The sequence below is a fragment of the Palaemon carinicauda genome, chromosome 35, assembly GCF_036898095.1.
Source record: "Palaemon carinicauda isolate YSFRI2023 chromosome 35, ASM3689809v2, whole genome shotgun sequence".
NCBI lineage: Eukaryota > Metazoa > Arthropoda > Malacostraca > Decapoda > Palaemonidae > Palaemon > Palaemon carinicauda.
In genome coordinates, this window is record NC_090759.1 from 14,245,400 (window position 1) to 14,270,724 (window position 25,325).

General features: G+C 38.6%; 1 protein-coding gene across 6 annotated transcripts in view; it reads right to left on the reverse strand.

Moving 5' to 3' along the window:
- The window catches only part of LOC137627629 (monocarboxylate transporter 7-like), a 75,904-nt gene that overhangs the window by 39,536 nt on the left and 11,043 nt on the right, over nucleotides 1–25,325 (reverse strand). For 4 of the 6 annotated variants that reach the window (XM_068358742.1, XM_068358741.1, XM_068358738.1 and 1 more), the window contains exon 1: nucleotides 13,692–13,848. The exons of 1 other annotated variant lie outside the window; for it this stretch is intronic. The gene's annotated coding sequence lies outside the window, so the exon portion shown is untranslated. Of the gene's footprint in view, nucleotides 1–10,402; nucleotides 10,619–13,691; nucleotides 13,849–25,325 lie in introns of those variants that run through there. One more of the 6 variants, XM_068358740.1, reaches the window with a different exon arrangement.

Here is a 25,325-nt window from a genome sequence, read left to right on the forward strand (position 1 = left end):
TATAGTTAGGGCTGGGAAGGGTTGAATCTGTGTTCGTGTATATCTATTTAACGGATCTTGAAGCGAAGCGAAAAATCTATTTTTGGGTGAGATAGCCATGACGTCCTGATGGAAGGTTACTATTGGTAGCTTTCTAAGGGATATTTGGCTACAGTGATATTCCCAGAGAATTAACCTTTAGGTCTCCAGAATTCTAACTCCTGGCGCGAATATCCTTAAAATTTCACTTAAGGATATCGCATAATATCAGGGGACATATATCTTGATACGACACATAGCAATCTTCACCCCAAATAGCGTTTGCGTTTCGAGGGGGAAGAGTGGCGAAAATAGAAGGGGGGCCGCTATCAAGGTTACCCTTCCTTCCGTACCATTACAAGTATCTAAGATGGCGCTCATTCCTTGTAGCATTGAGCATGGTGCTACAGATATAGTAGTTTTTGGGAGGGATCTTACCTATGCCTTTTCTATGGAAAAGGAGGGCGGGTCCATCAGGACGACATGGCTATCTCACTCAAAAATAGATTTTTCGCTTCGCTTCAAAATCCGTTTTTAGGGCTTAAGCCATGTCGTCCTGATGGAAGGTTACCAGAGAATTACTAGAAAGTACTGTATCTCTGTATTTTCATAGGTGCCTTAACCTTAGGACAAATTTTTCTATGGTCATCCGGACCATTGAGACACATGACATTACCGTTATACGTCATTACCACTAATCATGGACCATGTTAGGGCTTCCTGCCTCCTGCAAGGAAGAGTCATACTAGACAGTAGAAAAGGGGTCTCAAGGTTTGCATATATTGTATGAACAAACATAAGTATCAACTAGATATACAAAGGTCTCACGGTTTGTATGTGTTGTCAGAACAACTAAGTATCAACTACTGTATATCCATAGTTTGTAAGCATACAATAATATGAGGTTTACTTGGTTAAATAAGTAAGAGAACTCTGGCCATATTTATTGTGCTAATTGCAATTACACTCTAATAGACATTTATTTCGAATAAGTGTCCAAATGGAATAACGAGCGTAACAGGTTACGGGAATTATACGTACAACGTATACAGAAAACGTTTTTCTCCCTGAAAGGGAAGAAATGATTACTGCCACTCTGAAATTTGAAAATTTTGATAAAATTTTCTAATATAATTTTCTGTACATGTTGTATACTATCAACACTGTATACTATGTACACACGGCACAAGTGTTATCTGTATAATTCCACACCTGAGATTTTGAACAGTCTTAGTGTCACCATGGTGACACCCACTTAAAAGGTATCGCACCTGAAGTGTCAACACCTTTTCACCCTAATTGATAGTCCCAATCAATTCACTGTTCATCGTAGCACTAGACGACAGGTTTTAATACACTACCTGCCCCCACCACGTAATGCTTTAGCTCGTGCACTTGCTTTGCATAGTGTTTGTAGAACACTCTAGATGACTTCCATCCAGTATATGAGCGAAGACGCTCAAAGTTCATATACTGAAAAAAGTTCAGCGAGGAAGCAATTTTTCTCGGATCCTGACCTGCAGGTGTACTGTCAGGATCCGCTCTGCGAATGAAGTAGGTGAGCTTTGCCCTCAGTTGTTTTAGGGATAAGTTTGATCCTGAAGTTTCTCCTTTGAAGAGCTGTCCTCCCCTGAAGTCTGAAGTTCTTCGAAGATAGACCTTTAGACACTACTGGACACAGAGAGACATCTTCCTTCAGAGGGCAGATTCTCCAAGGACCCCATTTTTTAGTGGGTAGCTCGTTCTTGGCGAGAAAGGTTGGATCAGGAAAGAGATTCAGTTCTCCCACTTCTGTGAACTGAATGTGGCCCTCATTTCTTGATAGGGCTACTATTTCACTAACTCTAGCCACAGAGGCTATAGCGAACAGGAAAATAACCTTTTGGGTTAGATCCTTAAGAGAACAATCTTCATTGTTCACAGATGAAGCATAATGTAGGACCTTGTCCAAGAACCATGAAATAGGCTTTGGAGGAGCTGCAGGCCTAAGTCTAGCGCATGCCTTCGGGATCTTGTTAAAGATTTCATTCGTCAAGTCCACTTGAAAGGCGTATAAAAGAGGTCTGGTCAGGGCTGACTTACACGTAGTTATTGTGTTGGCGGCCAGACCTTGATCATGGAGGTGGATAAAGAAGGACAGACAGAAGTCTATTGAAATTTCTTTTGGTCCTTTTGCTTTAACGAAAGCTACCCACTTTTTCCAAGACGATTTATATTGTCTTCTAGTTGACTTAGACTCGTATTCTTCTAAGAAGTCTATACTGCCTTTTGAGATTCCAAAACTTTTCTTAACCACTAAGGTGAGAAAATCATGAGATGAAGGCTTTGGGTTCTCTGAGATGAAGCGAAGACAGTCGACTTCTGATCCCGTTGAGATAGTGCTGGGTTCGGTAGAGGGGCCGGGCTCAGCTTCAGTTCCATCACTAGAGGGAACCAGTTGCTCTTGGGCCACTTGGGGGCCACTAGAGCTGCCGTTCCCTGGAAAGATTTCAGCTCATTGAGGACCTTCAGCAGGAGGTTGGATGGAAGGAACAGAAAAATCCGGGTCCATTCGTTCCAACCGAGGGACATGGCGTCCGTTGTCTCTGCTAGAGGGTCCTCGTATGGGGCTACATATCGAGGTATTTCTTGTTGTCGCTCGTCGCGAAGAGGTCGATCTGCAGTTCCGGGACTTGTTCCAAGATGGAGGAGAATAAGTCTGCGTCTAGGGACCATTCTGACTCTATTGGCTTAAGCCTGGATAGAGCGTCCGCTGTCACATTGCGGAACCCTTGTAGGTGAACTGCTGATAAGTGCCATCTCTCTAGACAAAGGATGGCTAATGTCACATGGTTGATATGGGACGATCTCGAGCCTTGTCGGTTCAGACATCTCATTATCACTTCGCTGTCCAAGATCAGCCTGATGTGGACTGATCTGCGAGGGGAGAGTTTTCCAAACTTCAAGAGGACTGCCATGGCCTCCAAAATATTGATGTGAAAGGCCTTGAATAGAGATAACCAAGTCCCTTGGACTTTCCTTTGATGGAAGAGAACTCCCCATCCTTCCATCGAGGCATCCGTGTGGATGGTCACCGACGGCAGAGGTGGTTGCAAGGGCTCGGTCCTCGTTAGGCTCTTGGCCTCGACTACGGCTTGAGAAATGATCGTAGTAAGGCCGGTATCGGTCATTTTAGATCTCTTCGAGCGTTTGAAGCGTATCTTCTCCAGACTCCTGATGCATCTTTCAGCTGTGCTCTTAGCACTGGGTATGTTACTGCTGCGAACTGGAGAGAGCCCAGTACTCTTTCCTGTTGGCGTCTTGAGATTCTGTTGGATTTCAGTAGTCTCTTGACAGACCCTGCGATCTCCCTCCTCATCCCTGAGGGATTGGAGAGGCGGTGTAACCTCAGGTTCCAATGGATTTCCAGCCATTGAAACCCATGAGCTTCAGAGAGTCGAGACTTTTTGAAGTTGATCTTGCATCCCGGATGTCCCAGGAACTGGATCACTTCTTTGGGTGCTTGCAGACGAGCCGTTTCGGATACTGCCCACACCAGCTAGTCGTCCAAGTACGCTGCTACCTGAACGCCTTCTAGGTGAAGTTGTTGCACGACTGCGTCTGCAAGTTTTGTGAAGATCCTTGGGGCTATATTTAGTCCAAAGGGTATGGCTCTGAGAACATACTTTATCTTCTGTAACTTAAATCCTACGTAGGAGGAGAGGGGGCGGGGAGCGACTGACTAGAATGTGCCAATAGGTATCTGCCAGGTCTATCGAGACTGTGAACACCCCTTTGGGTAACAGGATCCTTATGTGTTGAAGGATTAACATCCTGAAGTTGCTGTTAGCTATGAACTTGTTGAGTGGCGACAAGCCCAGAATGACTCTGAGTTTGTCTGAGTCCTTCTTGGGAACACAAAACAGCCTTCCCTGGAATTCGATGGACTTTGCTTTCCTTATAACCCATTTGCTCAAGAGCTCTAGGGTATATTCTTCTAATGAGGGGATGGAGTGTTGGAAGAATTGAGGAAATGATGGTGGAGACTTATTCTGTTTCCATCCTAGTCCAATCTTGATTAGGCCGTGGACCCAAAGATTGAAGGTCCAACGATCCTGAAAATGTTGGAGCCTCCCTCCTACCGGAAGCATCTCCTTGCTTCGATTGTCCGAAGGGTTTACCTCCTCGACCGCGTCCTCCTCTACGTCTTGAGGGATGTCTAGAGGAGCCCCGTCTGGATTCTTTACCTTTCGGCCGAAAGGTAGTGGTTTGCCTCTCAAACCCGGGGTTGAATGCTGGTGACTGGGCAACCAGCTGTTGAGGCACCACTTGGAAGGTGGTCTGTGTTTGGGCCACCACTCGGGGAACCGCGGTCATGGCGACTGTGGGATGTTGTTGAGCAGGCCGAGAGGGAAGTCTAGGCTTCCTCCTCTTCCCTTTAGATTGGGGACACGCATCCGGGGAAGACTTCCTGTTTGAGGAGATGCCCCACTTCTGGAGAAGGTTCCTATTCTCCGTGGCGGCTTTCTCAACTACCTCTTTGACTACTTCATTCGGGAAGAGGTCTTTATCCCAGATGTTAGAAGATATCAGCTTCCTGGGTTTGTGTTTCACTGTAGCAGCAGTGAACACGAACTCTCTACAGGCTCTCCTAGCCTTCATGAAAGCATATAGGTCCTTTACTAGGGCTGCCATATGTATTTTGGCCAGGACCATGAGCATGTCTGGGGTACTTCTTTGGCCTGCACACATCTCTATGCAGTTTTGTAGGGATAAGGATGCAGCAAGTCTCTCTTTCGTCTCTTGTTCCTTGCGCAAGAGAAAGTCAGAAAGTTTAGGGAGATTCTCGCTAAACTGTCGTCCAGCGATGTCTGCGTCTAGTTTCCCTACTGAGAAGGTTAGGTGGACTTCCTTCCATTCCTTCTCTTCCATGGGCAAGGCTAATGATAGAGGCCTGAACTCCTCTAGTGCAGGGCATGGTTTGCCTGCCTCCACTGCCTTGGCGACAGTTTTAAATGCCTTCAATGTATAGGGGAAGGCTATTAAAGCAGAAGGAAGAAAGGTAGGGTGTTTCTTGCTCAAGGCGGACACTTTCGAATTTGAATAGCCCGCCTTTATTAGGCTACTCGACAAGAGAGCCTGTGCCTTATCATGGTCGAAAACCATGACCTCTTTCGGTTCCGTCTCCTCTTTTGACATTGGTTCATGCTTCAGTTGAATGAAGCAAACAGGGTAAACGTTAAAGCTTGGCCAAAACTGGATGTCGTCTAAGGGGACAGCTCCCATCTTCTCTGAGATGTAGAGTTTTCCGTTAGTAATCGGCATAAACTCCGCATACCTCCAGGGATTGCTCTAGGAGCAGGTTGGGAGGTCTTGGACGCTCGGGAGGCGGTAAGTGGAGCTTCACGGAGCTCTCTCTCGAGTCTCGCTTCCCTTGCTTCACCTTGCTTGCGAATGTTCTCCATTAAGGCCGTGAGATGGGCCAGTGCCTGGCTCATGTTGTCCAATGGAGGTGTAGAAGCTGAAGATGTCGAGGGAAACGGCTCCGGTGCCGGCACAGACGGAAGGAACTCCAACACGACATCCTCATCTTCTTCCAGAGGTAGAGTAGACTCCTCCTCGAGATCATCCTTTAGTAGATCCTTTTCAGTGTCCGTAGACACTTCCGACATCCTTTCCTCCTGGTGGATGTCCATACTTTGCAACGCCTCACTGATATCCATCTCGATGCCAATCTGGACGCTTTTGGGAACAGCAAGCTACACATCCTATCGTTAGGTAGGTATGGTCCCGGAGAGTTCTTTTGGAACCCTCGTACGCACTTGCCTAGCTTTTCTCGTGCCACATCCCTTGACTCCGTTGACTTGGGGTCGTCGAAATCTTCGGTCACCAAGGTCTGACAGATATTGCAGACTTGGGGGTCCCAGTACTGCAGGGTTTCGGTAATGATGATGCAGGGGGCATGAGACCTGCACTTTGTGACTGTAGAAGTTCCTACTCCTATGGTTGCAGAAGATTGCATCGCATTTCATCTGGGGTTCCTCCTGTAAAGAAAGGAAAATTAAATGAGCATGCGGTTGTTTATCACACATGATAAACAGATTATGTAAAATATCAATATTAATATTTTAACCATTATAGCTTAGGATAGTAAGCTAGAAGAAATTAGGATTAACACATACTTGTGTATCCTTTCCAGCCAATTGCTATGACCTCCCCTCAATATTAAGGTTATAAAGTTTCCTTGATCAGAGCAAACTCAAAAGAGAAGAGTTCCAACCTCTAGGGATAGAATAAGTGTATACTACCACTGACCTTTCTTAAATCATTCAATATTGTGGGATAAGTTATTAACTGATTTCTAATCAGAGTATTGAAGGAATTCTATTCTTTCAATATAGGATTGGTCTCAGCAATAGACTGTGCAAGGATACACAGAGTATGCTGGAAAATAGCTACTGTATAATATATACTATAGTTTTCTGTCTACAGTATATACTATACTGCAAATATACTGGCTACTGTATAATCATATACTGTAGTTCAGCCGGTATGTTGCCGGCTAGGCTAGCACCTGGCGGCATGATCCGGCCGGCATGTTGCTGGCTGGGTAGTACCTGGCGGCACCGGTCCTGAGTTAGTACCTGGCGGCACCGGTCCTGAGTTAGTACCTGGCGGCACCGGCCCAACCGGCGTGGGTTAGTACCTGACAGCACCAGTCCAGCCGACATGCTGCCGGCTGGGTTAGTACCTGGCGGCACTAGCTGACAGAGAGAGAAAGTATGGAGTGAAGGGCTGCCTTATTAAAATGTATATTTATAATAAATAAGGGTGTAGGTATATAACCCTACAGCCTTCCTCTAGAATGAGGGTTCAAATGGAAGGGGAGAATGCATCATTCAAGCTTCCATCCAGCCACAAGATCCGTTGCCGGCATTGCCGGCTTCAGGAATGTGGATGGCAGTCCAAAAGAGGACTGAAGAACACTCAGCAGCGGAGGGGTCTCCCATTGGCAGCCGTCACAGACGGCACAACCTTTCCCGGAGCCTATGTCCATAAAGGAAAGACTGAGTGACTATACAGCTGCTTATGTAGGAGCCCGGCCGGCACCACAATCTACCCGGCAAGCGGTGAGATTGCAGGCCGACGGCCACAGGATTGCGATAGCTAAGCCATCGCTAAAGGACAGAGAGGGGAGAGAAAAGGGTCCTGTATCAAGTGTAGAAGAAGGCGGCAGGATTGCCGCCACTTCCACACAAGAGTGAAACATTGTTTCAGTATCGGCGCCATCCTAGGCGGCAGAATATCTATTCTTCAGCCTAGGGTCTGCCGAAACAGGACTAGTCTTCTAGACTGCAGGGAAGAAGGTGGCGGCATCATATTACCACTTCAAGTGTGGCCTAGGGAGGCTTAGCCTCCTATGCAGCACTAAGCCGGCAGGGGAGTGACTACTCACCCTGCTGCTCGGCCACCGGCAGAAAGACTGAATACTCTGAGGTTCTGTCGAAAACCCAAGCCGGCATACTCGCCAGCAAGGGTGGGAGACAGAAAACACTAGCCTAGTCAAGCCTGAGTGAACTACTCTATGTCAAGACCAAGATAGGGTAATCCCTTTTTCCCTCTGAGTGCCGCACTCAGAGGGAAAAAGGGATTACCCTTAAATCTCCACAGGAGACGAGTATCGAGTTATATAAATAATTCTAGGAGATATACTATCTCCTGTTGAATTGATAAAACGATACACGAGGGTAATCAGGGATAATGAAAGTATACTAAAGCGCATAGGCCAGGTAGCCTAGCGCAGGGCGAGATCTTGGTTACCTAAATCACCGAAACTCTAACGTATACGATCGACATAAGGATGAGGAAATTTGTATGCATAATATATCTCTACTAGTATAATTGTGCCTAAATAGCTTTCATAATTTATTAATGCTATTACCACTGTGAATGTCGTTCTGCTAACTAAATAACACATGCATAACGAACGACAGCGCCCATGGCGCCTCCAGTGACTGGCCAAGCTCCAAAATACATTAAATTAAGCTAATTTCACTGTGAAGCAGTAGCCAAAAATTATATACTGTAAAGATAAAATACTCAACTTTTCAGAGGCAGAAGCAGCTAGAGATTGCATAATAAATCCTCTCAATAACGATAAAAAACGTTAGATAACAGGGAAAACCACCGTGCGCAATCGCTACTAAAATAGGAATGAGCGCCATCTTGGATACTCGTAATAGTACGGGAGGAAGGGTAACCTTGATAACGGCTCCCCTTCTATTTTCACCACTCTTCCCCCTCGAAACGAAAACGCAATTCGGGGTGAAGATTGCTATGTGTCGTATCAAGATATACGTCCCCTGATATTATGCAATATCCTTAAGTGAAATTTTAAGGATATTCGCGCCAGGAGTTAGAATTCTGGAGACCTAAAGGTTAATTCTCTGGGAATATCACTGCAGCTAAATATCCCTTGGAAAGCTACCAAAAGGAACCTTCCATCAGGACGACATAGCTTGAGCCCAAAAAAATATTTAGCCGTCATTTTTTAGTAATCTCAAGACTTGAATCAGAAACGTTTTTGGCGGGTAATCGAATGGACAATTATTCTGGCGTCTTAACATGTCACCTACTCTAGTATATTTTAGATTTTGAGTTGAGTTTTCACAGCCCGAGAATAACTGCAGAAGGCTGATAACCATGCATTCGACACAGGACGGTATCATTTACTGACACAACCTTTCGCAGTATCATTATTATCATCACTAGCTGAACTACCACCTTAATTAGAAAAGCAAGATGCTAAAGCCCAAGGACTCCAACTGGGAAACTGGGAAAATAGCCAAGTGAGGAAAGGGCATAAAGAGTACCAAGTATAAAAGTAGGATATTTATATTTATTCTTATTTTGGTGTGTGGGATCAAGATATTTTTCCCTAAAAGACTATGCCTAATTCTTAAATTATCCCACTTTCCTTTAAACCATGGATTAAACGGCACATTAACCCCCACCCTAACACCCCAGGGCAAAATAGGCTTCTAAATATCCCTTCTGGGACTACACCCATCGAAAACAGAAAGTCTTCTTTTCTGACTAAGATTAAAATCGTTCGCCGGTTCTTATAGGTCTAGATTAGCATCTTGCCATTTGAAAATATCCCAAACGATTCATTTCCTTGTTTGGAGTGTTCTTGGTAGACTCTCACGACAAGATACGAAACGTAAATACTAAAGAATCGAGAAAGTTTTAAAATCTTGAAGGCATTTACAAAGAGAATTTAACTTCAGTGTATTTTGCTGATTGGCCGTCACGTTGAATTAAGAAAAACAGATAATAGTACAATAGTCATCCACGAGAAACATCCATTTGATCTAAGAAGAATCCAATTTAAACCAGTTCACGAGAAATAAGATACCAATTATCATTTTTCCCTTAAACAACGAACAAAACTTCTTGTAACCAATAATTCAATATGGCAATGTTGTTGAATTGTAGAACGCTTCTACATCACTGAATAACTGAGTACTGTACCATTTAGTTCATAATACTAAAAATGATTTTGGCGTATTTTTCATATCAAGTCTGTAAAGTAATAAAATCTGTTGAACTAATTTCACAGATGACATGTTTATATTGATTGTTTCTCTATCCTGAAATGGGAAATGATATGAACTGCACTTCAAGATTTTTCAAACCTACGTGTGTTTTATTACAAGAGATAAAATCCCTAGACGAACGGTGAAATGTCCCAAGGTGGGTTTCAGGTATACACAGTTTTCACCTTTTTTTACACCAATAAGTAGGGAATTACAAATACTATATCAGTTGGTAGGTTATTATACAATAATATTAGAAATAAATTATTTCCTAAATTTATCACAAAACGATGCAAAATCCCCAGTTTCGAGGCAAAATCCATCAAGTTATCAGAACCAGACGTCCAAAATATCTAAAATAAAAAAAAAATACTACAACATATAGTGCAGCCTATAAATCATGTTGACAAAATAGTTACATATGGTTTCAGATTATTGGAACCTAGATATATATATCTACTGTAGGTTTAAGGCTTTCAAATATGCGGCCACAAGACTACAATAAACTAGATATCCGAAAGACTGCAGTTATTAAGGCTTTCAAAAGAAAACTGAAGATTTCCTTGTTTTCTAAGTGCTTCGATAATGTGGATTTGACAGTAAACGAATTATATGCGGTTTGAAATACAGAATGCATTGTAATGCATACGATAAAATGACTGTGAAAGTCCTGTAGAGAGTGAAGTTCCCCTGCAGTTTAGCACCAGAAAAGCATCCTTAGGCAAGTAAAGTCCCAAGACTCCGAAACTTGACTTTAGCGGATAAAACCAGATGAAGATGCTACAAAGGTGAAAGTTTTTATTTACCTGCTAAAATGTTCTTAATCCATCGGTTGCCAGGTGGCCCTAAGCAATCAAGATCAGGCGCTGGTTGTGACCCGAGGGCGAAGATACTTTTAAACTTCCAACCGTTTGTCTTCCTAATCTGATCGCCATCCGACAACAACACGAGATCTTCACTCGAGTCTTATTTCTGCGTTTTTATTTAGTAATTAGTGCGAGTGTGCGCGTGTATCAGTTGATCTATATCAAAATAAAGAGTTTTTGACAGTCTAGGTAATTATTGGAATTTTATATATATATATATATATATATATATATATATATATATATATATATATATATATATATATATATATATATATATATATATATGGAGAGTTTGATAAAAATGAGATTATGAGAATTAAAATGCTACTTTCTCTAAAAAGAAAAGTATTCAATCAGATGGTCTTAATAGTATTAAGTTATGCATCAGAAACTTGAAACCTAACTTAAGCCTTTGAAAATGAACTAGTTACAACTCAAAGAGCTATGGAAAGAATAATGATGGGAATAACAATAAAAGACAGAACAAGAGCAACATGGATACGTGAGCAAACTAAAGTTGAGGATATTCTAACAACATGTAAGAAGAAATGGACATTGGCAGGACACAGCAAAATGAAAAGGACAGACAATAGATGAACATTAGGAATAACAGAATGGGTCCCTGGAGAATGCAAACGAAGCAGGGGAAGGAAGAGAAGACGGTGGATTGACAAGCTAAGGTGTGCAGGTGTGGACTAGCATAGAAAGACCTTAAACAGGAGGGAGTAGAAGGACATGTCTGAGGTGTTTATCCTGCAGTGGACTATCAACGGGTGATGATGATAATAATGATGATATGTATATTTACAGCACACATACATATACATACATACATACATACAATATACACACACACACACACACACACACACATATATATATATATATATATATATATATATATATATATATACATATAAACAATTTGTTTCAAAAAAGCATATTTTATACTTATCACGTGCGCGTGTATGTATATATATATATATATATATATATATATATATATATATACATATATATATATACAGTATATATATAAATATATATATATATATATATATATATATATATATATATACATGTATATATATATATATAATATATATATACAGTATATATAAACAATTTGTTTCAAAAAAACATATTTTAAGCTCATCATGCGCGCTCACGCGTGTGTGTATATGTATACATATACATACATACATACACACACACACACACACACACACACACATATATATATATATATATATATACGCGTGCGTGCGCATGATAAGCATAAAATATGTTTTTTAAACAATTTGTTTATTTCTATATATATATATATATATATATATATATATGTGTGTGTGTGTGTGTGTGTGTGTGTGTGTGTGTATACACACACACGCACGCGCGCGTGATAAGCATAAAGTAAGCTTTTTTTAAACAAATTGTTTATGTATATATATATATATATATATATATATATATATATATATATATATATATATATATAGTATGTATGGGTGTATGTGTGCTGTAAATATACATATCATCATTATTATCATCATCACCCGTTGATAGTCCACTGCAGGATAAACATAATCAGATGGTCCTACAAGTTTTAACTTATGCATAAGATACTTGGAACTTTACTAGAGCCATAGAACATAAAGTAGTTACAACTTAAAGAGCTATGGAAAGAATAATGATGGGAATAACACTAACGACAGATTGATTGATTCTGAGTTATCTGGCATCGTGACATCTAAGGTCATTGATGCCGACACTAACGACAGAAAGAACAACATGGGTACGAGAGAAAACTAAAGTAGAGGATATTCTAACAAAATGTATGAAAAAGAAATGGACATGGGCAGGGCATATATTCCTTTCTCAGTGGGGATAACTTAACTGGCCAGCGTGGTGATGAAAACTGGCCAAACCACAGACATGAATATGCATTTGTTATATATATATATATATATATATATATATATATATATATATATATATATGTTTGTGTGTGTGTTTTTTTAATTGTCTGTTGATATCTTTTAAAATAAAGTGCATGAAGTTGAACCCTAGAAAACTTAAAGTATGATTATATGTATTAGAGGAAAGTGACTCTTCAACATCCAGATCTCTGTATTGATGGTGTTTCCTTAACTATATACTACTCCTTTAAAATTCTGTGTGATTCTTGATTGAAAATTTACTTTTGAGAAGCACATTGTTTCCTTCTTCAATTGCCAAAAAATTTCTTATTTAGAAAATAATTTACAATTTTTGTTTGGTTAATCTATTCTGAAGTGTTAATTTTTTTCATTTTGCCTTGTTTCGAGTATTGATCTTCTTCCTGGTCTTCAGTTGCTGATTCTCATCTTAATTTGTTGAAACAAAAACTTGCTGTTTATCACATTGCTTATTCCTGATCTTGATACTACTTTCTGGCACAGTTCAGTTAGTTCTGTATGCTTGTTGCATAAGAATTGTCCTAATTCTGACCATCCTTTGCATTCAGATCCTCCCAGACTACCATCCCGTACGTAGTACATAATTCTAACACTCATGCTTCCTCCATCATAGGGCTAAATACTACACAATATAATATGTGTTTTATTCCAGCTGTGACAGATTGTGGAATGATTTTCCGAGGGCAATCAAATCGGCGAAACTTCAAAAGTTCAATCTTGCAACGAACTTTTTTTTTATGTTGAATAACTGACATGAGTCTCTCTTTATAGTTTATATGTGATATATCTATTTAACATTGTTACTGCTTTTTAAATATTTTATATTCTTTATTCATTACCTTTCATATACGGTAGTTTATTTATTTCCTTTCCTCACTGGGCTTTTTTTTCTGTTAGATGCCTAGGGATTTTAACATCCTGCTTTTACAACTAGAGTTGTGGCTTAGTAGTAATAATAATAATGATGATGATGATAACAACAACAACAATAATAATAATAATAATAATAATAATAATGATAATATAAAAACTTACTGCAAGGAGAACATGTACTGGTAACGAATAATCGACATATATGTCTGTCTAATATATGCATTTAAATACATTATGTATTATAGCAACGAGAGGAAAAATGAAAAGAATTGATTGGAGTTAGTACTTTCGTCCTATTAGTGACATCAATGGATGTGTGTGTGTGTATGTCTATGTGTGTATGTGTATGGAGGGAAAGGGGTAATATGGAACCTTATAACAATTTTCCCACTGACCTTGTTCAAATTTAATTCCCAAAGTTGTAACCCGAGCAACACAATGCCTCTAACGAAAGAAACACAGAACAGCGATTACGCAATAGTAAAGATCAACTGAAATCGAAGACGAATAGTACTCTATTGTCAAGTTAGAACATCTGATTCCTTGTAAGAGAACGAAAAACCACAATAACAGCTAAGATAACACAGATAAAACTCATATCGATATTATTATCACGATTAGATGACTGTCACTCTACGCTTAAACTTCGTGAGCGAAGCTCCGATGCTGCAAAGGAAGTAAGTTATCAACAGTAATCACTCCATTTCTGGTGCATATTTCAGTGAAAATACTATTATCATAAAACTGTTGTATCACCATTAATAATAACGATGTTAGTAAACCAAGAATTCCACATCCAAACGAAATAAAATATTGAAGGAGTACAATCTCAAAATGTAAGATCTTTTTTTTTTTTTTTTTTTTTTTTTTTTTTTTTTTTTTTTTTTTTTAAAGAGCTCGTCGAAGGCGCTCCGAAATCAAACAATTGTTCTCAAGTTTTGGGCAGTGTCATACCCTCTATACCATGGTCTTCCACTGTTTTGGGTTAGGGTTCTCTTGCTTGAGGGTACACTTAGCCACATTATTCTATCTTTTTCCTTATTTAGTTTCCTCACTGGGCTATTTTTTACTATTGGAGGCCTTGGAGTTATAGCATCCTGCTTTTCTAGGGTTGTATCATAGCAAATGATAATAATAATAATAATAATAATAATAATAATAATAATAATAATAATAATATCCTGCAGAGGAGGAAAATTATGATTCTACGTATGCAGGAGACTAAATAGAAAGGGAAAAGTGAAAGAAAGCTTGGGGAAAGATATAAAGTTTACTAAACAGAGGGAAATACGAGGAGAAATGGGGTAGAATTTATTCTCCATTCAGACTTGCAAGAGAATATCACAGATGTCCAGTATACCTGTGACAGGCCCGTAGTAGTAGTAGTAGTAGTAGTAGTAGTAGTAGTAGTAGTAGTAGTAGTAGTAGTTGCTAAGCTACAACCCTAGCTGGAAAAGCAGGACGCCATAAGCCCAAGGGCTTTAACAGAGAAAATATCCCAGCAAGGAAAGGAAATAAAGAAATAAATGACAAGAGAAGTTTAAGAACAATAAAAGTATTAGAATACATCTTCCTTGTATAAACTATAAAAATTTAAAAATAACAAGAGGAAGAGAAACAAGATAGAATAGTGTGGCCGAGTGTACCCTCAAGTAAGAGATCTCTACCCCAAGACAGTGGAAGACCATGATACAGAGGCTATGGCACTACCCAAGACTAAAAAACAATGGTTTGATTTTAGAGTGTTCTTTTCCCAAAAGAGCTGCTTACCGTAGCTAAAAAGTCTCTTCTACCCTTCCCAAGAGGAAAGTAGTCACTAAACAAATACAGTGCAATAGTTAACCTATTGAGAGAAGAAGAATTGTTTGTTAATTTCAGTGGTGTCAAGTGTATGAGAAAAGAGGCGAATGTGTAAAGAATAAGCCAGACTATTCTGCGTATATCTCAGCAAATAAGAAATGAGCCGTAACCAGAGAGAGGGATCCGATGTAGTACTGTCTGGCCAGTCAAAAGACCCAATAACTCTCTAGTGGTAGCATCTCAACGGGTGGCTGGTGATTTAATCATTATAGCAGACACAAAATAAGAACTGCAAGAAAGGTTTTTAGCATGGAAAGGAGTTCTAGAAACAAAAGGAATGAAGGTGAGAATCGGAAAGACCGAGCTATAATGATTACAAGTAGAGAAAGACATGAATTAAACATTCAAGTGGAAGATGGTACATTTCTAAAACAGAAAATGATCAATATTAACAGGGGAGCAATATTAACACACACACAGAGAGAGAGAGAGAGAGAGAGAGAGAGAGAGAGAGAGAGAGAGAGAGAGAGAGAGAGAGAGAGAGAATGGAATTAGATTAGACAAGAAAATGCCATCAAGTCTCAAATGAAGATCTGCAACAGAGTTATCATGTTCGTGCTATACTACATGGGGCAAAAAATTGGATACCTAAGAGGAAAGAGGAGGGACTTGCAAAGAACCGAGATGAGGATGGCGAGATGGATTGCTGGGATATCACTACTGGAAAGGATGAAGAGTCAAGGTATAAGAAGAATGCGTGGTATTTGCAATGTAAAAGATAAAGATGGGGAAGCTCATCTGAGATACTACGGTCATGCAATGGGTGGTATTCACAAAGAAAAGGATATGCTTATACTTGCAAAATATGAAGGAAATCCTTCTACTTGTATTCATAAACATTTCAAGCAAAAGCTTCTACTTTTAGAGCAAAAGCATATCCTTATAATCACATAAAAGTAAATGGTTATACATAAAGAAGACCCTTTACTTCATATAAAGAGCATATGCTTCGAAAAAGCCGAGTCTGGTCAGTAGCAGACTGCAGTTCGAAGAGAACTGCACGATGGCAGATTTTGTGGATGTGAGGCATGTTAAACAATACATGCCCCGTTTACCCACACTTGATCGTGATTTCAAGATGTTATTCCGTTTTCAAGAACAAAATGTACAGTGGCTTGCGGACAGATATCTTGTCCACACCTGGAATCTCGATGAAATATCAAGGTTAAGCCATAACTTGGTGATATGCATTTTACATTTGCTTTTACATGTATAAACAGTTGGGAGAATACGAAGGTTGCTGTATTTAGGGATGTATGTATGTACAAACAGTATATATGTATGTATGTATGTATGTATGTATCTATGTTTGTATATATATATATATATATATATATATATATATATATATATATATATATATATATATATATATGTATATGTATGTATATATTATACATATATGTATATGTATGTATATATATCTGTGTATATATATGTATATATATATATATATATCGTATAAATATACATATATACACAGAATATTAATATACTGCAAAAGCTTATATACATGCATGTATATACACATATATAAACTACATATATATATATATATATATATATATATATATATATATATATATATATATATATATATCGATTCGTACCAGAAATAGATTGTTCTAAATCCCAAACCTGAAATAATTTAGCTGAAATCAACTATTTCAATTCGGTTTGCTTTAAACCTCAATAATACCCTTCGCCCTTCGTTCGGGTATGTTAAAGTTTCCTTCAAACTGCAAAGTTGAGCGTTTAGCGTCTTCAAAACTTTTCAACTCAAATCACGTAGTTTATTATTATTATTATTATTATTATTATTATTATTATTATTATTATTATTATTATTATTGTTGTTGTTGTTGTTGTTGTTGTAAAACAAGAATGGAATTTTTCGCGAGTCCTAAAAGAATTCGGAAGAAAATCTCGGATTTCCAAATGGCTTCAGAAGAAATAGCCATAGACTTAGCATGGAATTTTAAATGCCTCCAGAACGGAATCTCAGACCGGTATCGGAAGAAAACTTTCCCGAATTTCCAAATAGCTTCAGAAAAATTAGCCATAGACTTAGCATGGAATTCTGAATACCTCCAGAACGGAATCTCAGAACGCTTTCGGAAGAAAACTTTCCTGAATTTCCAAAAGTCTTCGAAGGACATAGCCGTATACTTAACATGGATTTCTGAATGACTCCAGAACTGAAATTTCCAGGAGCAGTCCTGAACAACTCCTCCCCGAGCTTCAAATGTCTTCTGAAGACCTGATCTTCATTTTTTCAAACGTAGCCTGCAACACCTCACATGATCTGTATGTAGCTAGCGAAATCTAACCAAGGAATTGTGCGTCAATAGGAGTAAGAGGAAATGCGTTGATGACTGGGAGAAGGATTTCATTTAACTCACAGAGATCGCGTTCTGGCGGAATAGGAAGCTGCCGGTAAGAATTATGTGTTACGTCTTCGGAACACCATCAACTACAGATGGTTTTGGTTGCTGTCGTTCATTTTATATCGCCCGACCTATAGAAAGACACAAGATCTTCCGTTGGCAACTGAGCTTTGAAGATCATAATGTATGCGCCTTGAAGGATCCTTTGCTTGGGCTTTTGCGACGATGTCTTATTAAAGGAGACTCTTGGAAAAAGTTCGAGGCTTTGTATAGGTGCAAAAACGGATTGCGGGGAATGAGGATGGAGGCAGAATGGTTCAACTGAACGGTGAGTGACGTGTAGTTTTTCAACAGGATTGTCCCAAATTCGCCATTGAAGTAAGGACATATCCAGACGACATTGGTAAATATATCATGTTGCTCGCCATTTACTTTGGCATGATAGTGTATGCGGAGAAATCGATAGTATTCATCTCTTTACTCATTGCCCAGATAGGTAAAGAATAAATGCCTTCGATTTCCCTGAGGAATCTGACGAAGTGAGGACTCGCGGCACTGAAATCTCTTTTGAAATCTAGAAGGACACTGACGAACTAAGGAAAGAGACAATGAAATCTCGAAAAAAACAGATAATCTAATGAAAGAAGATCTTGAAAACTAGAAGACATGAGAGAACAGCGAAGAGGAGCCTCTAATGCCAGAGGTAAGATACCTAAAAATAGAGAGCCTCTAATGCTAGAAGTAAGGCACCTCAAAATATAGATCGAAGACCCTCTAATGCTAAAAGTATGGAACCTAGAAATATATGTCAAAGAACTTCTAATGCTAGAAGTGTGGGAGCTAAAGAGAGAGGTCAAAGAACTTCTAATGTTAGAGGTGTGGGAGCTATAAAGAGAGGTCAAAGAACTTCTAATGCTTGAGGTAAGGGAGCTGAAAAGAGGTCAAAGAACTTCTAATGCTAGAGGTGTGGGAGCTAAAAAGAGGTCAAAGAACTTCTAATGCAAGAGGTGTGGGAGCTAAAAAGAGGTCAAAGAACTTCTAATGCTAGAGGTGTGGGAGCTAAAAAGAAGTCAAAGAACTTCTAATGCTAGAGGTGTGGGAGCTAAAAAGAGGTCAAAGAACTTCTAATGCTAGAGGTGTGGGAGGTAAAAAGAGGTCAAAGAACTTCTAATGCTAGAGGTGTGGGAGCTAAAAAGAAAGTCAAAGAACCTCTAATGCAAGGGGTGTGGGAGCTAAAAAGAGGTCAAAGAACTTCTAATGCAAGGGGTGTGGGAGGTAAAAAGAGGTCAAAGATCTAATGCAAGGGGTGTGGGAGCTAAAAAGAAGTCAAAGAACTTCTAATGCAAGGGGTGTGGGAGCTAAAAAGAGGTCAAAGAACTTCTAATGCAAGGGGTATGGGAGCTAAAAAGAGGTCAAAGACCTTCTAATGCAAGGGGTGGGGGGAGCTAAAAAGATGTCAAAGAACTTCTAATGCAAGGGGTGTGGGAGCTAAAAAGAGGTCAAAGAACTTCTAATGCAAAGGGTGGGGGAACTAAAAAAGAGGTCAAAGAACTTCTAATGCATGTGGTGGGGGGGGAGCTAAAAAGAGGTCAAAGAACTTCTAATATGCAAGAGGTGTGGGAGCTAAAAGGAGGTCAAAGAACTTCTAATGCAAGGGGTGTGGGAGCTAAAAAGAGGTCAAAGAACTTCTAATGCAAGGGGTGGGGGAGCTAAAAAGAGGTCAAAGAACCTCGAATGTTAGAGGTGTGGCAGCTAAAAAGAGGTCAAAGAACTTCTAATGCAAGGTGTGGGAGCTAAAAAGAAGTCAAAGATCTTCTAATGCAAGGGGTGTGGGAGCTAAAAAGAGGTCAAAGAACTTCTAATGCAAGGGGTGGGGGAGCTAAAAAGAGGTCAAAGAACTTCTAATGCAAGGGGTGGGGGAGCTAAAAAGAGGTCAAAGAACTTCTAATGCAAGGGGTGGGGGGAGCTAAAAAGAGGTCAAAGAAATTCTAATGCAAGGGGTGGGGGAGCTAAAAAGAGGTCAAAGAACTTCTAATGCAAGGGGTGGGGGAGCTAAAAAGAGGTCTAAGAACTTCTAATGCAAGGGGTGGGGGAGCTATAAAGAGGTCAAAGAACTGCTAATGCAAGGGGTGTGGGAGCTAAAAAGAGGTCAAAGAACTTCTAATGCAAGGGGTGGGGAAGCTAAAAAGAGGTCAAAGAACTTCTAATGCAAGGGGTGTGTGGGAGCTAAATGAGCTCAAAGAACTTCTAATGCAAGGGGTGTGGGAGGTAAAAAGAGGTCAAAGAACTTCTAATACAAGGGGTGTGTGGGAGCTAAATGAGCTCAAAGAACTTCTAATGCAAGGGGTGTGGGAGGTAAAAAGAGGTCAAAGAACTTCTAATGCAAGGGGTGGGGGATAGATGTCGCCAGCGAGGCTTTGGGGAAGGCGCGGCGGCGTCTGTGTTCTTTCTGATGCGTAAACTTAATTAAATACAAGTAAAAACAGGGCATTAAATACGTATTATAAATACTAAACTCTTTCTTATCTTGACAGCACAAATGAAATCTTACAAGTTCCAACATGTAACTAAGCGCTCCCGAAACACGAGTCAACCTTTTACTTCTGCTTGGAGGATATCCTCGCAAGTAAAAGGTAATCATTATGAATATGGAAAGAAAGATTTGCTTATACTTCTACCTTTTGCTTCAGAGAAGTACCTTGTACTTCTACCTTATGCTTACAAGGATATCCTTCATTTTTATGAATACCTCCCAATAAGAAGGGAGGAGGTGGAACTAATCAAAAGAGCTAAGAACATGCCAGTGATAGCAAGGAGTGTCGGTTCGTCCTATGTCCGTGATGTTGCTCAGGTAAGCAACCTCCTAACAATACCCTTTATTATTCTTCGAACGGGTAAACAGTCAAACTCTCTCAAAATTATTTTCTTTCATCCATAACTCATATATAGTAGTAACTACACACTTTCTTCTACTGAACGAAATTTAATCCAAACAATCCCTGAGCTGCGTACTATTTCAAACTTGATAAAAAAAGATTTCTTTAATCAACTTTCATAAATACTTTTGAGACTCATTTTACGTATAAAAATAATACAATCTAACAATTAATTCAACATTCAAATAATAAACTTAAAAGATCACAATGCATTAGCCTGTAAGCTGTATAAAAAAATACGAATTAAAACTTATTCATGAAACTGCTCATGTCCATCATATTGATAGTAGTCCTAACTAAATTTATTAATACCATGACATAATTCTTATGAAAAGTCACTTTCAGAATAAAAACCTTTGGCTATTTTCTCATCAGGTTGACCGTTGACCAATAAACTCAACAACCACGGTGAACAGTCTCTTTGCCCTCAAATGTGTTCTCATAGAGAAAAATAAGTCATTATTATCTTAAGTAAGATGTGCGTTTTTATCTCTCTCTCTCTCTCTCTCTCTCTCTCTCTCTCTCTCTCTCTCTCTCTCTCTCTCTCTCTCTCTCTCTCTTCAAAGAAGTAATCAAGAGAGTCAATGAACTTAAAACAGAAGCACTTGTTATGTTATTATACATTTACGGAGTAAATTAAATAAATGACCATTGGTCTAGATCTGAAGAACTTGCTCTGCATTAGAAATATTTTTCCATGAAGTTACAGCAAAGACGGATTCAACACCCATTATCATGTTTCATATGATGAAGATAAGAATATCATACAAAACACACAGGAAGAACACAAGCGAATGTGGTATTCGTGCTTCTGTGACTGTAATGGAGACCCTCTTCAACCTCCCTTGCTGGGATAAAAAACGGTATATGGTGATGCCAACCACTGGTCTCTGAATTTCGTAGCCAATGTGACATCAAGCAAATGCAATCTGCTTATTTTCGATGCAAATTTTATCATTCTAACTCGATTTCAATGGCTATCCACTGGTGTAGTTCTTACCCTAAACAATGTAAAAAGTAACGACTGAGTTAAATCAATACCTACAAATCAGGTAAGGATTCACCCGTTCAACAATCACAAAAAAGTAAAATCATGACAATATGTAACTGATGGTCGATAAGAATCAAGTAAAATGCTGACGATATGATCTCTTACTGTGTGTGTATACACACACACACACATATACATATATATATATATATATATATATATATATATATATATATATATATATATACATATATATATATATATATATATATATATATATATATATATATATATATATATATATATATATATATATATCATGTAGATAGATAGATAAATAAATAAACAGAGAAGGTTCGGGGCACCACCAAGTACTGCAATACACCGGAGTCTTGCTTGTGGAAGCGTCTCGCATCTAACGTTAGTACCATGACGAGGCATTAAAAGAAGAATTAAGCAACATCTTAAATAATTAACCAGAGCATAATAATAATATGAATAAATATGAGTCACCGTTGGCAGTGAACATTCAAGAATTTCGAGAAGAGGTTTCATTTTATTTCTTGAAAACGGCAAATAATTATCTTTAGTATACAATTGAAGACGTAATGATTCAGTCAACTGAAATAATGTAATCTTATCTAAGGTAAGTTTTTAGGCGAGAAATGTCATAAGTGTCAACCGAGAAATGATTATAAATCGTATAAGAAATATTCTCAAGAATTAGCCCTTTCAGAGGAATTCCAATATAGACGACGCAAGCCATTCTTCGTGGGCTACCATGAAGGACTCGATAATATTTTTATTGTACCCTGAAGAAGTGTATTAAACTACATAAAAGTGTTAGATACCACAGTATTTTATTATCTAATATTGCTTTTCATATATATATATATATATATATATATATATATATATATATATATATATATATATATATATATATGAGTGAAAGGAAATGTCTATGGCCTTTGTACTGCAGTGGACCAGCAACGGCCAATGATTATAATGATATACTTGTCTGGACAGAAACTGGCTTAGTGCAAATTTGTAATTCGTGATATATATATATCATCTCCTCCTACGCCTATTGACACAAAAGGGCCTATCTTGAGCTTTTAAATCTATACTTCTGCATTCATCGTCTCCTACTGCACGCTTCAAAATTCTCAGCCATATAGGCCTGAGACTTCCATCTTTTCGAGTGCCTTGTGGAGCCCATTTAAATGTTTGGTGAACTAATCTCTCTTGGGGAGTGCGAAAAGCATGACCAAACCATCTCCATCTACCCCTCACTACGATTTTTATCCACATATGGCACTCAAGTAATCTCTCTTATAGTTTCGTTTCTAATCATGCCATGCCATTTCACTTCCAATATTCTTCTGAGGGCTTTGTTCTCATATCTACAAAATCTGTTGGATATTGTTTCATTGTCCTACTATGACTCATGTTCATATAGTAACCTCACTAAACTTATGTTAAAGCCTGATTTTTATATGTAATTTAGGGGGATTTGATTTACAAATTTTACCTAACCTTACAACAGTCTGATTTTCTTTTTCCAATCTTTCTTTAAATTCCAATTCTAGAGACCCTATATTAGTGACCTTAGTTCCCAAATATTTAAATGATTCTACCTTACTAATAATTTCTCTTTCTGATGATATTTCATCTTGCATTGCATATTCCGTTCTCATCACCTCTGTCTTTCTTCTATGTATCTTAAGCCCAACCTAATGTGATATTTCATGCATTCTGGTAAGCAAGCTTTGCAAGTCCTGTGGTGTTCTGCTAATAAGGTCAGCGTCATCAGCATACTCTAGGGCAGTTAATTTCCTATTACCGATCCAGTTCAATCCTTCTTCCCCATCTCCAACTGTTCTATGCATTACAAACTCCACGAGGAGGATAAACAACATAGGTGACAACACATTCCCTTGGAGTACTCCACTGTTCACTGGATATTCAATTGATAAGACTACACTAACATTAACTTTGCACTTACTATACTCATGAACAGACTTGATTAAATTTACATACTTAAAGGGAATTCCATAATAACGCAGGACTCTCCACAAAATTGGCTGGTGCACATTACCAAAGGTTTTTTCATGGTCCACAAATGCCATCAAGAGTGGATTTCTATACTCTAGACATTGCTGTACAACATGTCTTAAAATGAAAATTTGGTCAGTACAACTTCTACCTTTTCTAAATCCTGCTTGTTCATCTCTCAACTTTTCATCAATCTTTCTCTCTAGTCTCTTAAGTATAAGCATACTATATATTTTCGTGACAATTGACGTAAGTGTGATGCCTCTGTAATTATTGCAATCAGATCTCCTTTTTTTCTGGCAATTTCAACAACACTCCTAGCTCCCATTCATCAAGTTTTGCCTCTTCGCGTATTCTACAAAATAATGTTGTAAGTATTAGGGGAGTCACTTCATTTTCGGCCAACATCTCCTATGCAGCTATTACATCGTAGCCAGGGGCTTTCCATCTCTTGAGTTTTTTAAAGACAGCTTCGACTTAAAACACACTGAATTCATTTATGGGCACATCAAGGTCTTCATCAGTTTCAGAGATTACCAAACAATTCTTCTTCACTCAAGGCCTTAACTACTGCACTGTAATTTTTTCAGTAGCTACTTTCCTCTCAGCAAGGGTAGAAGAGATTCTTTAGCTATAGTAAGCCACTCTTCTAGGAGAAGGACACTCCAAAGTCAAACCATTATTCTCTATCCCTGGGTAATGCCATAGCCTCTGTTCCATGGTCTTCCACTGTCTTGGATTGGAGTTTTTTTGGCTGAGGGTACACTCAAGCACAATATTCTATATTATTTATCTTCCTCTTGTATTTTTAAAAGTGTTTTAGCCTCTGTATGAAAGCTTGATTTTAATGTCGTTACTCTTCTTAAAATATTTTATTCTAATTGTTAATTACCTCTCTTGTTGTTTGTTTATTTCCTTATTTCCTTTCCTCACTGGGTTATTTTCCCTGTTGGAACCCTTGGACTTAGAGCATCCTACTTTTCCAAGTAGGGTTATAGCTTAACAAATAATAATAGAGGCACACACACACACACACACACACACACACACACATATATATATATATATATATATATATATATATATATATATATATACAACCCTGGTTGGAAAACCAGGATGTTATAAGCCCAAAGTCTTTAACTGGAAAAATAGCTCAGAGTGGAATGGATATAAGGAAATAAGATAGAATAGTGTGCCTGAGAGTACCCTTAAGCAAAAGAACTCTAACCCATGACAATGGAAGACCGTGGTACAGAGGCTATGGCACTACCCAAGACTTTTGCTTCCCGATTTTTTAGCATAATAGTTTTCTAATCTAAGCAAAGAACAGCAACTTTTCTTTCCTCATTCAATTTGCTTGGATTAGAAAACTATTATGCTAAAAGATCGGGAAACAAAAGTCTTTGAAGCAATAAAAATGTTTGTTTAACAACGCGCGTGTGTCCCTAGATAAGGAGAATTTAGGACTTGGCCGACCAATGGTCCAATTACAGTGTACTACATATCCTCAATAGTGTAAGTACTTATTATAGTACGTGCTTCTGTGTCTTACGAATATTAGTGTTTCTTTACCACATTAGGCTTCTTTCTCAATTGCGGTCTTTTGGAGTGGTAGCATTCTGCTTTTTAAACTGATCAATGAAATATGCAAATGAAAAAAAAAAATGCTTTCCAGGGCTAGGTTGGTGGAATGACTATTTCGAAAAATGGTTAAATCTGATAAATAGATGACAAGCAGCGCTGTATAAACCAAAATAAGAAGAGCTTAGTGTGCACGATTGTAAATGCTTGCAA